Genomic DNA, 16,038 nt, shown 5'->3' with positions numbered 1-16,038 from the left:
TATGGCTGGCCTTGGTTCAAAGTAAAGATGTATGTCATGGGGAAGAGGGGGAGGGACTGCACTCCAGCTATTCCTGGGAACATGGACAACTGACTGTAGGTAAGAGCAGTTCTGAGGGAGCTGTTGTCAGTGTCAGGGACTGGATCCAGAATATGTGGAAGTACCAAGATGGCTTTAAATCACCATTCCCTCCCTTCCCACCCACAGTGAGGTCTGGCCAGGACACACTGTGCACCAGAATGGAGAACTGGGGCCTGAGTGTGGATGATTTTGCAAGATTGGTCCTTAGGCTGCTTCAGAGTCTAGCTGCTTCCACATACTTTAGAGGGCAGGATGTGAGGATTCCTGAAAATACAGTGCACATTTGCACTGCCCACTTCCTGTGTGTGTGTGTGTGAGAGAGAGAGTGTGTGTGTGTGTGAGTGAGAGAGAAGAAGAGTGAGTGTGAACCTGTTGAGATTTCCAGTCAGACTTACCCATTAATTTCTTGAGAGATTCTGGAAAAGAAAAACAGCTCTTTAAATACCTGCACATTGTTTTATCTAAACTGCTTAGTTAGAAAATGTAACTGATTTTTATTACAATCCATATGTCCTGAGAAATAAGTTCCAGCCCCATCAACCATTATAACACACTGTCAATTGTTAAGCTTACAGCATTTCTTCATTAAATTGTAGGATTTTCTGCACTAAAATCCATAGTTTGATATGTCTCTGTGATTCACCAGCAGTTTATGGCTAGATTTGTAAAGGTACTGTATTAAACTGCCTAACTCCCATTGATTTCAATGAGAGTTAGGTATCTAGATGCCTTTAAAACTGACTAAGGTCCTCTAAACAAAATTCACAATTGTTGATTTTAAAACCCAATGACAAGCTATATTCAATGGGACAATGTTGGATTAAGGCATATGTGGTTCTGTTAATGGGATCAGATTCTAGTCTGTATCAAACCTAAGCTGCTACAGACATTTATGTGGACAGGATCATGTAAAGATTAAAAAAAGACAATAAATGTGTATAGCCTGTATATCTTCTCTGATTTGAATTGCTGAAAAAATCCATGTAGACTTACTCCTTCTCTTCTTGTCAGATCCTGAAAAAAAGAAACACAAAGTGTCAGCACATTGCTTTATCCAAACTATGTCATTATAAAATCTAACCTGATTTTGTTAACTAGGAATTGTCCTAAATGATAAGCTAGAGAAGAACAATACATTGAGGATTTTTACTAAATAATATTAAAACACTATCACCATACACTCCTATTATGCAGGTGCACTGGTTCCAAAATAGTTAAGATTGAGATAATCTCACTTTTTTTAAAATATGATTTTTTCCAAGTGCTCTAAAATCCATATTCTGGATTCTGTATCTTAACTGTATTTCCTGGTTTTCAGACGATTAAGGACAATTTGAATGTGGCAATGGTATGGAATGGAATGGTATGAGACAGTCTGCATTCACAGAGCTTTTGGTCATGTACCTATTGTGTTTCCGGGAAGTGGGCAGGCACTCACTGCTAAAGGATCCCCTCCCCCCAGCCTAAAGGGGAGGGTCTACAGGACCTCAAAAACCCATTTGAGTTTAGGGGACAACTAATAAAAGAACAGGGACAGGAGTGCGGTCAGAGGGTCAAAAGAAGGGAGCCTGACGGGAACACTGAGCAGAGAACCCCGGACAGCGCCCCCTGCTCCTCGAAGGCATCAAGAGAGCCAGTAGACGCCGCCCAGAGGAACTCTTCCCGGATGCATGAACAGACAGAGGATCAGAAACAAGCCCCACAGTCACAGGAGTCTCCATTGGCCAACCACCTCTCCCTGGTTGCATAGATGGCCATTTTAGCCAGGGCAAGGAGGAGGTTGACCAGGAGGTCCCGTGACTTTGTGGGGCCACGGATAGGGAGTGCAGCCAGAAACATAACAGTATATTGGTGAGGAGCCGGTATAGGGGCTGCAACCTGGCGCACTCTAAGTAAACGTGTGCCAGGGTCTCCCTCACACAGCAGAAGGGACAGGTGTCTGGGGTAGGGGTAAACCACACCAAATACACACCCGTGCTCACGACTCCATGAAGGAGCCGCCAACTGATATCCCTGGTGGGCCTCGGGACCAGGGTGGAGTACAGGCTGGCCAACTGGGGCTCCTCACCCTCCAGAGGTGGCAGGAGGTCCCGCCACTTTGTGTCGGGGTGGGACTCGAGGGTGAGGAAGTGAAGGCTGTGGAGCATGAGCGTATAGAGATGTTTCCTTGGCGCGGTTTGGAAGCGGACCGAGGAGGGGGGAAGGGAATCCCTCTTTGTTTGATTCAAGGAGTTTGAATCAAGGTGATCTCTCCCGACGGCTAAGGGAGGGGGAGGTGGGGGAATGGGCTATTTCCCTTTGTGTTAAGATCCAAGGAGTTTGGATCTGTGTTCCCCAGGGAAAGTTTGGGGGGAAGAGGGAGTGTGCTAGACACTGGAATTTCTAGCTGGTGGCAGCGTACCAGATCTAAACTAGGATATAAGTTTAGAGGAGTCCATGCAGGTCCCCATCTTGTGGACGCTAAAGTTGAAAGTGGGGAATAAACCTATGACATGGTCAGGGGCCCGATGAAAAGGTCCGGAGGGCCCGGGGTGGAGGGTGGGCGGGGCGTGCCCTCGTGCTAATCAGGGTGAGGAGCTGCAGAGGGAGGGGAGCAACCAGGCTGGGAGTGGGGCAGAGGCACCAAGGGGCTAGGTCCAGGGCTGGGGCGGGACAAACCAAGCTGCAAAGGGAGATGGGCAGGGCAGGCAAACAAACTGAAGCTGGTGGGGGAAGGCTATGAGGGGCGAACGGGGCAGGCAATAAGGGGCAAAGCTAGGGGGCCTCTTGCAGAGTGGAAGGAGTCAGTCCGGGGAAGGGGGGGGTGCGTGCACCCACGAGTGCTTGTGCAAAGTCAATATGGGGATGGCTGCTGCTGGAGGCCCAAACAGTGGCAATAGGGCATGGCACGCCAGGTGAGCAGCTGAGTCCAAGAGACAGGAACTGAGGCTGATGGTAAGTGGCCTGCGGGGATGGTGGAGGGGGCAGCGGTGGTGGTGGGGGTTGGGAGGGGGACACAGATGGACCAGGGGGCGTGCTCCACACTACACCCCCTGTACCCCCACAAACACAGTCTAAACCCCCACCACTAGAGCACAGTTAGGTCTGGTCTAAACTGGGGGGGGGTCGATCTAAAGTACGCAACTGGGGGAAGGTTGTGGCTGGCTCCTATAAGAGGCTGGAAGCCAGAAACACAGTCCCTCTCTTTATTTATAGAGGGAGAAGGGCCTGGCTGCAGGGAGCTAGACACAAAGTACCTGAGGGAAAAGGGCTGGGAAAAGGCAGAGGAGCAGGTGAGCTCCAGCCTGGAAAGCCCCAGGCTGTGGCCTAGCATAAGGCCAAGAGGTCCTCGGAGTTGCAGGGGGCAGCCCAGGGGTAGGAAAAGGCAGTAGGTCTAAACCCCTTTGCCTATGATGAGTGGCTGAGACTGCAGTCTGCCCCAGTGAATGGGGGCTAGATGGAGACTGGGCAGTAGCCATATATTGATGCAAAGTTGGGATAGTGAGTTGGGGATTCCCCAAGGAGGGGAGACCCAGACTGGTGGGGTACCGCCAGGGGGCAGTACCCCAGTTAAAAGGGCACAGGGGTCCAGGGATGTACATGGGGGCCAGAGGACAGGTGGATCACCGGCCTGCAGAGGGTGCTTCAGAGCAGAATCAAGCTAATTCCCGGAAGACACCAGCAGGAGGTGCCACATGGGTGAGTCTGCTAGTCTACAGGTCAGTAAATAGTGCTTTTCTAGCAGTAGGTGCCATAGTGTTTTATAAAGGTGGGTAAGAAATTGTATCCTCATTTTACAGAGGTGTAAACTGAGGCACAAACAGCAGAAGAGACTTGACTGTGGCAGTGGTGAGCTGCAGCCGGTTCGCACCAGTTCAGGCGAACCGGTTGTTAAATTTAGAAGCCCTTTTAGAACCGGTTGTTCCCATGGGACAAACTGGTTCTAAAAGGGCATTTAAATTTAACAAGCGCTCCCTGCTGCCCGGCCCCAGCTCACCTCAGCTCTGCCTCCACCTCCTGCCATGAATGCTCCTCCTTGCTCCTCCTCGTCCCCTGCTTCCCGCGAATCAGCTGTTCACGCGGGAAGCCTGGGAGGGCTGAGAAGCAAGCAGGCTTCCCCGGCCCAGGAATATTACGCTGAGGTAGGAAACTAGGGGGGGGCCGTGTGCCCCGGCCGGTCTCCAGCCGCGGCCCCCCCCCCCGTCCCCGGGTCCCCGCCTGGCCCTGACCCTCCCCGGCCCCGTCCCGACCCTCCCGGCCACTGGTCCTGGCCGCGCACCCCCGCCCGCGTTCCCGGCCGCGACCCTGCCTGGCCCTGCGTTCCCGGCCCCCGGCCGCATCCCCGGGCCCCGCATCTCCAGCCGCCCGGCTCCAGCCGCATCCCCAGCCCCACCGTGCCCCCACCTACCCGGATGCCACCTACCGGGGCTCCAGACATGGCCCCCCAGCTCCGGCCTGGCCTGGCCCCATGTCTCCAGTGAACTGGGTGGTTCTAAGGGGCTTTTGGTTTGTGAAACATTTCAAGATTTCAACTGTTCATCCTGATTCAGGATGGGAAAATGTTTTGAAATGATGAAAATTCTAATGGGACAGGAAAACCATTTTCCACCCAGGGCTACTACTAACAGAATAAAATAAAAGAGAATACATTGATAAAGAGCTGTTTGGCATATGATAAAGTTTGAAAACATTTGTCCTAGCTCTTGTAAGGTGAGGATTGGAGGGCATGAGGTGAAAAAGTAAATAATGTGTCCCCAACTTCTCTCACAGCACATCATTATCTTTTCATTTTTGTTAGGAGCAGGAGTGTCTGGTTTTACACATTCTGATGATGCACATAAGGAATGTGCTGATGCCTTTAGCCCTTTCATCTCAGTGCTATGGTAGGAAGGAGCCAATCCATGTTGGCTCTGCTACTCGTATCCCCTCCCTTGCTCCACCAAGCCCCATAGCCCAGGAGTGTTAATGGAAAGACTTCTCACTACCAGCCCCCAAACACATTTGGGTGGGAGGAAGAGATTCATGGCTGCACCCTTCAGGGGAACACCCTGGGCTAGGGTGACAGGGATTCCAGGGGTTCCAACACCCTGAAGCCTGGCAGGACTGTGTGTCTTGCCATCCCCAGACCACAAAGCAGGGTGGAGAGGAGCTAACTAAGAGATATAGTAAAACAAAAAAAACCAAAACCTACCAAAAAGAGTACTAGATGATCAATATTTTGTCAGCAGGACACCCACAGATGTTCACTGTTTCAAAGGGTGTGCTGTTACTTTCATTATTAAAGTCATAAGAACAGAAGGATGGTTATCCTAGATTCAAACCAAAGGTCCATCTAGACCAGTATCCTGTCTTCCAGTGGCCAGTGCCAGGTGTCCCAAAGGGAATGAACAAAACAGGTAATCATCAAGTGATCCATCCCCCGTCCCTCATTCCCAGCTTCTGGCAAACAAGGTAAGGGACACATCCCTGCCCATCCTCCTTAATAGCCATTGATGGACCTGTCCTCCATGAATTTATCTAGCTCTTTTTTGAACCCTGTTATGGTCTTGGCCTTCACAACATCCTCTGGCAAGGAGTTCCACAGATTGACTGTGTGTTGTGTGAAAAAATACTTCCTTTTATTTGTTTTAAACCTGCTGCCCATAAATTTCATTTGGTGACCCCTAGTTCTTGTGTTATGAGAAGTAGTAAACAACACTTCCTTATCTACTTTCTTTACAACAGTCATGATTTTATAGACCTCAATCATATCTCCCCTTAGCCATCTCTTTTCCAAGCTGAAAAGTCCCAGTCTTATTAATCTCTCCTCATACATTAATCTCTCCTCATAGTCAATGGCAAAATGCAAATCATATAATTGATGACACATTGTTAGAACCTCACTCTGCCTATATTCAAAGACATGTTATGACTGATTTAGGGTGAAATTCATCTCTGGAGAGAGAGAAGAACTACACCTGTGCAGCACAAGGTACACACCTATGCCCTATTTTGAAGTGCTAGCTGGGATTTAAGTAATGAATAACCCGTTCCACAGGGGAGATTTTTCACCCAATGAGAGCAGGAATAGGGCTCTGGCACTGATCTGCACATCTTAGCAAATTTTAGAAAAAATAATATTCTAACAAGAAAAATCATTCACTTCCTGTGTTTGTAACTTTGAGAACTTGATTTCTATTTACATCTCTTTTTTTGAGCATGGAACTGAATTGACATTTACATTTGAAAAATAAACGCAAAATTCCACTTCTATCTGGAGCTCATCTGCAAAGCAAAAATAACTTTTTAATATTGACCTCATTTTAATTTCTTTTGGGTTAGTGAATATTATGCCTCTCCTTTGAGGACTGAGAGGTCAGATATGGGGGAGCAAAATTAATGGCATGCTGATCGCCACATGTGGGGTACCTCGTCCAGTGCACTAAATGCCTCTACATCACCTGTGTGGGTGGAACCAGACAATCACTACATTCTCAAATGAACTCATACAGGAAAATTATAAAGACACTTTACCACCTGTGGGTGAACATTTTTTACTAAACAATCCCTCCATATCTGACCTCTCAGTCCTCATCCTCAAAGGAAACCAGCACAACACTTTCAGAAAATGAGCGTGGGAGCTTAAATTCTTAACTTTGCTGGGCACTACAAGTCCTGTTTGTTATATCCTTGGGGGCAGCTGGTTTTGGAAGAAATCACTTGAGGCCAGAGAGCAGACAGCTAACAAAACTACCATTTTATTTACAGACACAGAGCTCACTCAACCGGCCGAAGCTGGCCGAGCTATCCCCTAATAATCTAAATCAGTTGCCATAGGAACAAAAACCATGACAACCAAATACACAACATATTCCTCCCGCCGTAATAAGAACATCCCTTAAATAAAACACACACTAGAATAGAGAAGGAGGGTAGACTGCCTCCATTCCTGGCTAAACCTTGGGGATTATGTTGCCCCATAACTGTGGGTTCGCCCTAGCTAAAGATCCAGCCGATGAGGAGGCCTTCTGTCTCTAGGTGGATTACAGTGAACTTCTGGTGTTGTTGCACCCGAAAGTACCATGGGCTCAGGGTCCGCAGCATGAACAGGTGAGGAGGTGGTATCAGCTTGTGCTGGGCAAAGGGGTATCTCAGCCGCCAGCAGTAATGGAGGAGAACAGTCAGGAACAGGTGATTCGTGATTCGGTGTCTCACCAGAAGAGGGGAAGTCAGACCTCTCAACTGCAGAGGTGTCCTGAGGACTGGCATGACCTGGCAACAGCTGATCTACATGTCGCCGCCAAGTAAGATTCTCTGCAGTCCGGAATGTATAGGAAACAGGTCCTGTTTGAGTGATGATTGTGGAAGGGACACATTTAGCTGTGGAAGTATAATTCCGAGCCAAAACTGGCTGTCCCGGGCTAAAGGTTCGATCTTTTGCTCTGGGTGCCCGTCTGATGACTTGATATTGCTGCTGATGTCGCACAATTTGTTGGGGTTCAGAAAGTTTCAGCAGATCAAAGCAAGTGCACAGCTGTTGTCCCATCATTAGAAAGGCCGGGGATGCCTGTGTAGTAGCATGAGGTGTGTTTCTGTAGGAAATTAAGAAGGTATCCAGACGCTTTTGAATGGAGCGTGGCCCCCTTTCTGATTTCAAAGCGTGTTTCATTGTCTGCACAAATCTTTCAGCTAACCCGTTGGTGGATGGATGATATGGTGCTGACGTGATGTGGTGTATCCCATTTCCTTCATAAAATTTTGAAACTCCTGAGAGACGAAGTGCGGTCCATTGTTGCTCACAAGTTGTTCTGGCAGACCAAAATGACTGAAGAGTCCTCGTAGTTTTTGGATAGTACTCTCTGCAGTAGTGGACTGCATTATAAAGACTTCTGGCCATTTAGAATGGGCATCTACTGCCACCAAGAACATGCTTTCTTCAAGGGGGCCAGCGAAGTCAATGTGAATACGTAGCCACGGGTTTTCAGGCCAGTCCCATGGGTGTAGGGGTGCCCACTGGGGTGCATTCCTCACACCCTGACATGACATACAAGCTTTTGCCTTCTCTTCAATAGCACTGTCCAATCCAGGCCACCAAATATAGCCTCGTGCAATTTCCTTCATGCTCACTATTCCATATGGAGCTGCTCTAACATCTGTGATCTCAGTGGTGGTGGAATAATGACATGTCTCCCCCACAACAAACAACCAGATTGGACCGCTAACTCCGTCCTCCTGGACATGTAGGTTACAAGGTCGGGTGAGACCGGAGAGGTTTGTCGAGATTTTCCATGCATCACCAAGTCCATAACTTGGGACAATACTGGGTCAACGCGAGTTGCCTTCTTTATCTGAGTAGCAGTGATGGGTGTATTTTCTACCTGTTCAAAGTAGAAGTAGAAGTAGAAGATTTCCTTTTGGGCACTATCTTGATGTTTGACCGGCAAAGGCAACCTTCAGAGGCCATCTGTATTGCCGTGCAGAGTGGATTTCCGATATTTGATTTCATATGTGAGTGCTGAAAGTAACAATGCCCAACGTTGCATACGACTAGCAGCTAATGGGGGAATGCCTGTGTAGGGTCCAAAAATTGACGTCAGAGGTCGATGGTCTGGGAGAAGAGTAAACTTTCGCCCAAACAGGTACTGATGAAACTTCTGAATTCCAAAAACAATTCCTAATGCCTCACGTTCAAATTGGGCGTAGTTAGTTTCTGCTTTGCTTAGAGTGCGTGAAGCAAAAACAATAGGTCTCTCTTCTCCTGAAGGCATAATGTGTGACACGACTGCTCCCACTCCATAAGGGGAGGCATCGCAGGCCAACTGTAGGGATAAGGATGGATCAAAGTGCATTAGAACTTCAGAATTTAGCAATGCATCCTTAGCTTTGTTAAATGCAACATCACAGGCTTCAGTCCACTTCCAGGCCTTGTTCTGCCCAAGGAGCTCATGAAGTGGTTTTAGCAGTGTGGCTAACTGTGAGATGAAATTTCCATAATCGTTCAGTAGTCCTAGAAACGAGCACAGCTGGCTTACATTTCGAGGTGGGGGAGCCTCCACAATACCTTTAACTTTTGCAGGGGCCTTAGCCTTATGAAGACCTGCAGAATCAATGATGTGTCCCAAATATTCAACAGAGGGCTGGAAGAATTCACACTTGTCTTTGCGAACTCGTAGGCCATACTCTTCCAGTCTTTGTAGGGTAGCCTCTAAATTCTTTAAGTGACCCTCTTCATTTCTTCCAGTGACCAGGATATCATCCAGATAGCACTGAACTCCTGACAAGCCACACAAGATCTCGTCCATAGCCCTCTGGAACAGGGCGGGAGCAAACGTTATTCCGAAGGGTAGGCGACAGTATCGATAAAGCCCCTTATGAGTCACAATAGTCAACAGCTCTTGGGACTTTTCATCTACGTGCATCTGTAAATATGCTTGACTCAGATCAATCTTACTGAACTTTCGTCCCCCAGCCAGGCCTGCGAAGAGGTCATCGATGCGGGGAAGCGGGTATTGCTCTGCACGCATCATTGGGTTGACAGTGACTTTAAAATCACCGCAAATCCGGAGAGAGCCATCTTTCTTCACTATTGGAACGATAGGAGTGGCCCATGAGCTATGGGTAACTGGTATTATGACTCCACTGGTGACCAGGTGCTCCAGGTCCGCTTCAACTTTTGGACTGATCACATATGGCACAGTTCGGGCTTTCAGATATTTTGGTGGACTGTCAGGTTTAATGTTCAATGTCACAGTGATTCCCTTCATACTTCCCAAATCATCTCCAAAAATAGCAGCATGTTTCCTTAGTATAGGGGTTAGACTGGTTTCTTCTTTAGTCATCCGGTGCACTTCTGCCCAGTTCAGCTGAATCTTCCCAAGCCAAGACCTACCCATTAAGGCTGGGTAGTTACCTCTCACCACAAACAGTGGCAATTTAGCAGCCTGTCCATTGAGCTCCACCTTAACATCAATAGTGCCCAACATGGGCACAGCTTCTTCCGTATACATCTTCAGAACAGTTTTTGTTGCCTTAAGCGGAAGATGCTGTAGCTTTTCTTTATACACAGTCTCGGAGACCAGCGAGATGGCTGCACCGGTGTCCAGTTCCATGCGTATAGGTTTGCCATCCAACAATGGGGTTACCCAGTATTCATGTGAGCCCACTGCCAAAGACAAAACATGCAGTGGCAATTCCTCTTGCGATGAGGTGTCACCTTGATCATCCTGGGTCTGCTCTAGGGTATGCAGGGTTCCTCTTTTTGTCGGCCAGACCACAGGCCTCTTTTTTTCTTTTGTTTATAGGCACACTCAATGTGTCCCTTTTTGCCACAGTGTCGACACACCGGGTCCTTACACCAGCATTCTGATGCCTGGTGATCTGGCTTACCACATCGGTAACATTCTTGACTCTGCACTGTTTTGTGGGTCGGTTCTTGTGACACTTTTTGCACCCTAGGGGATGCACCGATGTATTGCGCCTCCCTTGTAGCCAGTTCCATGGAGACAGCAATATCAACAGCCTTCTGTAATGTAAGCTGAGCCTCTGTCAGTAGGCGCTTCCCGATAGCTTCATTGTAGAGGCCACACACTAACCTGTCACGCAGGGCATCATTTAACATCTCTTTAAATTCAGTGTTCTGCTAGCTTTTTTTAAATTACTACAAATTGTACAACTGTTTCATCTTCCTTTTGGTCTCTTTTGTGGAACCTAGATCTTTCAGCAATTACCAGTGGTTTTGGGGGAAAATGGGACCCCAGGATTTCCACAATGTCACTGTAAGATTTAGTCTCAGGCTTAACAGGGTGTAGTAAGCTGCGTAGCAGGGAGTAGGTTTTAGCCCCCACAACACTTAAGAATATTGGCACCTTCTTCGCTTCTGTAATGTCATTTGCAATAACAAAAAGCTCAAAACACTCAGAGTACACATGCCACTGCTCTAAATTCTCATCAAAAGGTTCCAGTGGCCCGGTCAGAGTAACCATGATTTTTAGTTTCACTTTCACAGTCAGTGCAAACAAGCAGTATTTTTGTTTGTTTTTCTTTAACTTGACTTCTACTTCCTTCTGTTGCTGGGGCAGCACCAGAATCCCATCCATCGTCGCCACTTGTTATATCCTTGGGGGCAGCTGGTTTAGGAAGAAATCACTTGAGGCCAGAGAGCAGACAACTAACAAAACTATCATTTTATTGACAGACACAGAGCTCACTCAACCAGCCGAAGCTGGCCGAGCTATCCCCTAATAATCTAACTCAGTTGCCATAGGAACAAAAACCATGACAACCAAATACACAACACTGTTCTTAATAGAGACACTGGATTTATGGCTTATTACAAGAATCTACAGTACCTATTTATTGACTGCAGAAATGTTAATGTGCCACTTCACTTTGAATGATCTCTTACACTGTGTGTTAACCACTTATGCTAAAGAATTTGTTACACCTTGTCTTTAGCTGAGACATGCTGGGTAGGTTTCCCAGACCTGAGGAAGAGCTCTCCTCAGTAGAAGTTGGTCCAATAAAAGTTATTACATCACTCACCTTGTCTCGTTATAATTTTTATTCATTCTGGTGATGCATGGGCTTGAGCCAGATGTGTGGTATTGACTAGATTTAGAGGTGGCCTAACTAAGTCCAGATCATTCTACCCACTGTTCTGAAGGTCCTCCTAGCTCACAGCCCTATGCATGGTCCTCTAGAGCACTGGGAGGCAGTTTCGGACCTGAGTCTGCAACTGGTTCTAAGTGGGTGAAACCTGTAACCCTGCGAATCCAGCTGATGGCAGTGGAAGTCTGCACGGGTGTTAAGGTTGACAGCACAGATCCCATTGCAAAATATGGGACATAAAGAGAGAAAATGAAGGGAAAGGATCTGTTTAGCCACAGCCTGAGGAGGTCTGGAGCCATTCTGCCAAGTAGGTTTGACAAATGTCGGGATTTTCTCTAATATTTTCATGACTGATATGTATGAAAGTGACTCATTTGACTTGGGATTGCTACCCAGTGGGTGCAGAAGAGTTAACATGCTGCTCCTGGGGCAGAGCAGGAGACATGAGGTGTGTGTGTCATGTAACTGTCTGGGGTGGTATGAATGGGTCACTGAGGACAGGCTGAAATGGACCATATTAATGGAAGATCTGGGAAGACAAGGGGAACCCCAATGATTCAATAGCTGGCACCTAGCAACTGGAAACACCAGCAGGTGGAACGTGTGAACTCAGCATGGTTTTGCAGAGGAGGACAATGGGCCAATAGGTGAGAGGAGGTGAGGATATGACCTGGCCTTTGGAGAGACACAGGAGCTCCTCTGGGACTGGGAGACAACAGGACAGAGATACAGAGAAGAACCCAAGACGGTTCCTTCAGCAGCATGGTTCAATGGAACCCTGGCTTGGCCAGTTTGCATGATGTCTTATTCTTTGCTTCTCTGTGCTAATGTAACGACTTCCTGATGTTGTGTTCCAGCTGACAAACTCTACGCTGTTTTGAAGAGGATGCAGCTGTCATTGCAAATACTTGCTGAGGTGCCGACAGAGGTCTGTCTTAGTTTAACTTGGTGGTCAGAGCTCCCAGTGTGAAATAGGAGTGCTGGAGCCTGAAGGCTCAGTCTCAGAGGCAGTGCCCTTGTGGAATAGTCCCTTGGGGGTCTGGCACATTAAAGAGGTGCTCCCAGGAGACTATGCAGCCTGTAGCATAGATCCTGTATATCACTGACTCTACTTAATTCACTTAAAAGCTAAGCTAGGCCCACAATGCAGGGCATCTCTCTTTAAAAGAATAGCTCACTCTGCATGCTCAGTGTGTGATTTTCAACAGTCCAGAACTTGGCTAAATCTAGAGCAGGCTTCTCTAGAGCAAGGCAGCACAAAGCTCATCAGTGAGGAATGTGGACATGCTGCAGTTTCAAATTGCAGATTTCAGCTTTCAGACATTTGGGCCTTATGGCTCCACACAACAAATGTTTACAGTTTCCTTATTCTTTTTTGTAACAATGTGGGGGAAAATATTCATTTTCTTCTCAGAAAGAGCTGAACAGCTTTTGTTTAAAATCTTCCCAAAAGGGAAATAAAGTCTTTGGGCAGAGACGAAACACAGCCCTCACTAGACCAGAACAAGACTGTTACGCAAAGTTCTGAACATCTGATAATAGGGCTTTATAATAGAAAGTATTTTCAGCCTTCTTTCTATGTGCCATTGGTGGGCCAGCTATGATGTTAAATAGGGTTACTAAAGAATTAATTATTTCTTCCCTCAAGAACACCAGAAATTTCATTTTTTCTTACCTACTTGAGACTTCAGAGTTTGTACTTCTGGGGAAAAAACAATAACAGGATCAGAAAAGTATAATGCAATTTCCATAATAACCTACCCTTCCCCCACCTCTTCGATCTCTGTAATGGCCAGCTCCAGTCCCACTGGAGTGAAAGGAAACAATAATACTTGTTATCCTCATTTTGACGTCTCTTAAACGTAACTTGGCCTTAAAGTCAGTGGTGAGCTGGAGCTGGTTCCCACAGGTTCTCAAGAACCGGTTGCTAAAATTAGACCTCTGTGGAGAACCAGTTCTTAAAGGCCCAGGGGGTGGGCAAAGAACTCTGGTCCATGGGCTGGACCATCCTGTTGCTCCCAGGATTCCCAGCTGGGGAGGCTGAGGTTCCCCCAGCCCTTCCCCCGCTTCCTCCCCAGCTGCAGCATGGCCAGCCACTGGCACCAGCTGGGCAGCTCAGCTGAGCGCTGGAGTCATCCTGCTGCCACTTTTTGAATGGCCCAGCAAGGTGTGTGTGGGGGGGTGGCTGCTGCAAGCTCCAGGGCTGGCCAGAGGGGATGGAAGGGGGAAAGTGAGGCAATTGGCCCAGGCCATGCAGGGGCCCCCAGCCCCACGAGGATCTCTCCCCCGGCCCCTCCCCTGCTCCTCCCCCCCTTAAATCAGATCTTTTTATAGGGAACCAGTTGTTAAGATTTTGGCAGCTCATCACTGCTTAAAGTCAATGACTTTTGCCAAACAGGGCCATTCTGCAGATTCCCAACACAGACCCAGATTCGTCCTTGTGCTGTGGTTGCTCTATGCTGAGCCCTCAGCACCAAGCTGACAGCTGCAGGAGGACTGGTCCATTGTAGGAGGATCCTCTGATAACACAGAGCCGGCATAGTGTCTGCTACCCCACCCTGAACTTTAAGTGTTTCACTGAGGGAGGAGGGGTGTTCGTGACAGTCAGAACATGGCCAGGGGTTTGTTTTCCCACCAGTTTCCAACTGCTACATTTGTCCTGTGGAGTCAATGGCAGCTGTTGTAACTAGAGTAACCTCAGGGAGGGGGCACTGGACTGGCTCAGCTTGTGGGAAACCAAGAACTGGGGAAATGCAAAGCTGAGCTTCACATCACCTCATTTGTACATCATATTTGGCATTGAGTTTCCTACTCCTTCGCTGTAGCAAAAAACAGGTGCATAAACTGGAGATTCCCCATATCCCTAGAGGCCTTAATGCTCCTGAAAGTTGGATTCTGTCGCACAGCAGGCCATGCTACTGCCATGTTTTATTAGTGAATCATAGAAATGTCAGGCTGAGTTCAGGCAGGGCCAAGTACACCTAGACCATCCCCGACAAGTGCTTGTCCAACCTGTTCTTAAAAACTTCCAACAGTAGGAATTCCACAACTTCACTTGGAAGCCTACTCCAGAGCTTAATTACCCTTGTAGTTAGAAATTTCTTCTAATACGGAACCCGAATCTCCCTTGTTGCAGAGTAAGCCTATTGCTTCTTGTGCTACCTTCAGTGGACAGGGAGAACAATACATTGTCCTCTTTATAAAAGTCTATAATATATTTCCAGACTATTATTAGGTCCCCCCTCAGTCTTCTTTTCTCATGACTAAACGTGCCCAATTTTTTTAAACCTTTCCTCATAGGGCAGGTTTTCTAAAGCTGTTTGTTTTGTTGTTCTCTCCTGGACTCTCTCCAATTTATCAACATTAATGCTGACAAAGAGGTTTAAACCATGCGTGTGTCTGAAAAAAGCAACTTTCTACAATTAGCAACCTAATCCAGCAAAATAGTTTGAATATTAGCAAACTAATGCATTTCCAGTTCCAGAGGGATTCACTCTGTTAAAAGCTCAGCACTCCCATAATGCACCTCCTTCTGCTACAGTGGCAGATGTCTTCAACTGGCATAAAAAAATATCCATTTGCCTGCCCCTTTCTCTTCTCTCCGTATGGCCGAGTGAGCTTTGACCTGGCTAAAGAGGAAATAGGATTTTGGGAAACCTTACCTTCTTCATTACGCTTTTCTTTCCCAGCTGTATAAAGAGAAGGAGAGAGAGAAAAATGCTCATTGGTTAAACAGAAATGTTTGTCAGCTTGATGCCCACACACGTACACTCTTCCAGTGTGCCTGATCTTGAACCCATTCAAGAGATTAATGGCAAATTCCAATCTGACACCCTTGTGAAGTCCATTCTAAAAAATTTCCAATCAGCCTCAGCTCCCAACTGTAAATCTCCCCCTGTTACAGCAGTAGAGGAAATGCTGAGCATTACCACTGATTTAGAGATCCTACATGTTACCCGTTTCTGGAGTTCAAACACATCCCGTGAGATAAATAAAAAAATATTATTAGAGAAAAAATGTTGCTCCCATATTTCTAAGAGTAAGTCCTACATAGCGCTCTCTCTCCCGCTTTCTCAAGGTGGGGGAGGGGTGGCTTTCTACCAAGGAGAATATGAAAGGTAGCTAAGGACTGTTTTGAGGCACAGATTTGAGAGGGAATTTCTTGCAGACCCAAAATGAAAATGGATTTCTGTTCATTTGCTCAATGTTTTGGACAGAAAGAAAATAGTAAAAAAGAAACAACAATGGCAAAATATATTGAGGAGGAATCTATTCAGAGTTCCTTTTTTTCTGCCATGATGTTCATTTCTTATTGTAGCCTCTTGTTATGGCAGAAGGGGACTGGTCCCTGATTCTCCCATTTTCCTAACCACCAGGTTACAGAATAAGTCT

General features: G+C 47.1%; 1 long non-coding RNA gene across 1 annotated transcript; it reads right to left on the bottom strand.

Moving 5' to 3' along the window:
* Positions 1 to 476: 476 nt before the first annotated feature.
* Positions 477 to 15,330, bottom strand: LOC120388776. Its single transcript, XR_005590648.1, has 4 exons — positions 15,309 to 15,330; positions 13,322 to 13,348; positions 1,075 to 1,095; positions 477 to 497 (listed from the first exon to the last, which is right to left on the bottom strand). It is a non-coding gene; the product is annotated as an uncharacterized LOC120388776 (long non-coding RNA).
* Between the last annotated feature and the right edge of the window lie 708 nt (positions 15,331 to 16,038).

This window comes from Mauremys reevesii, linkage group 22 (genome assembly GCF_016161935.1).
Source record: "Mauremys reevesii isolate NIE-2019 linkage group 22, ASM1616193v1, whole genome shotgun sequence".
In the NCBI taxonomy this organism is placed as follows: domain Eukaryota; kingdom Metazoa; phylum Chordata; order Testudines; family Geoemydidae; genus Mauremys; species Mauremys reevesii.
This window is presented reverse-complemented; position numbering and strand designations above follow the sequence as displayed.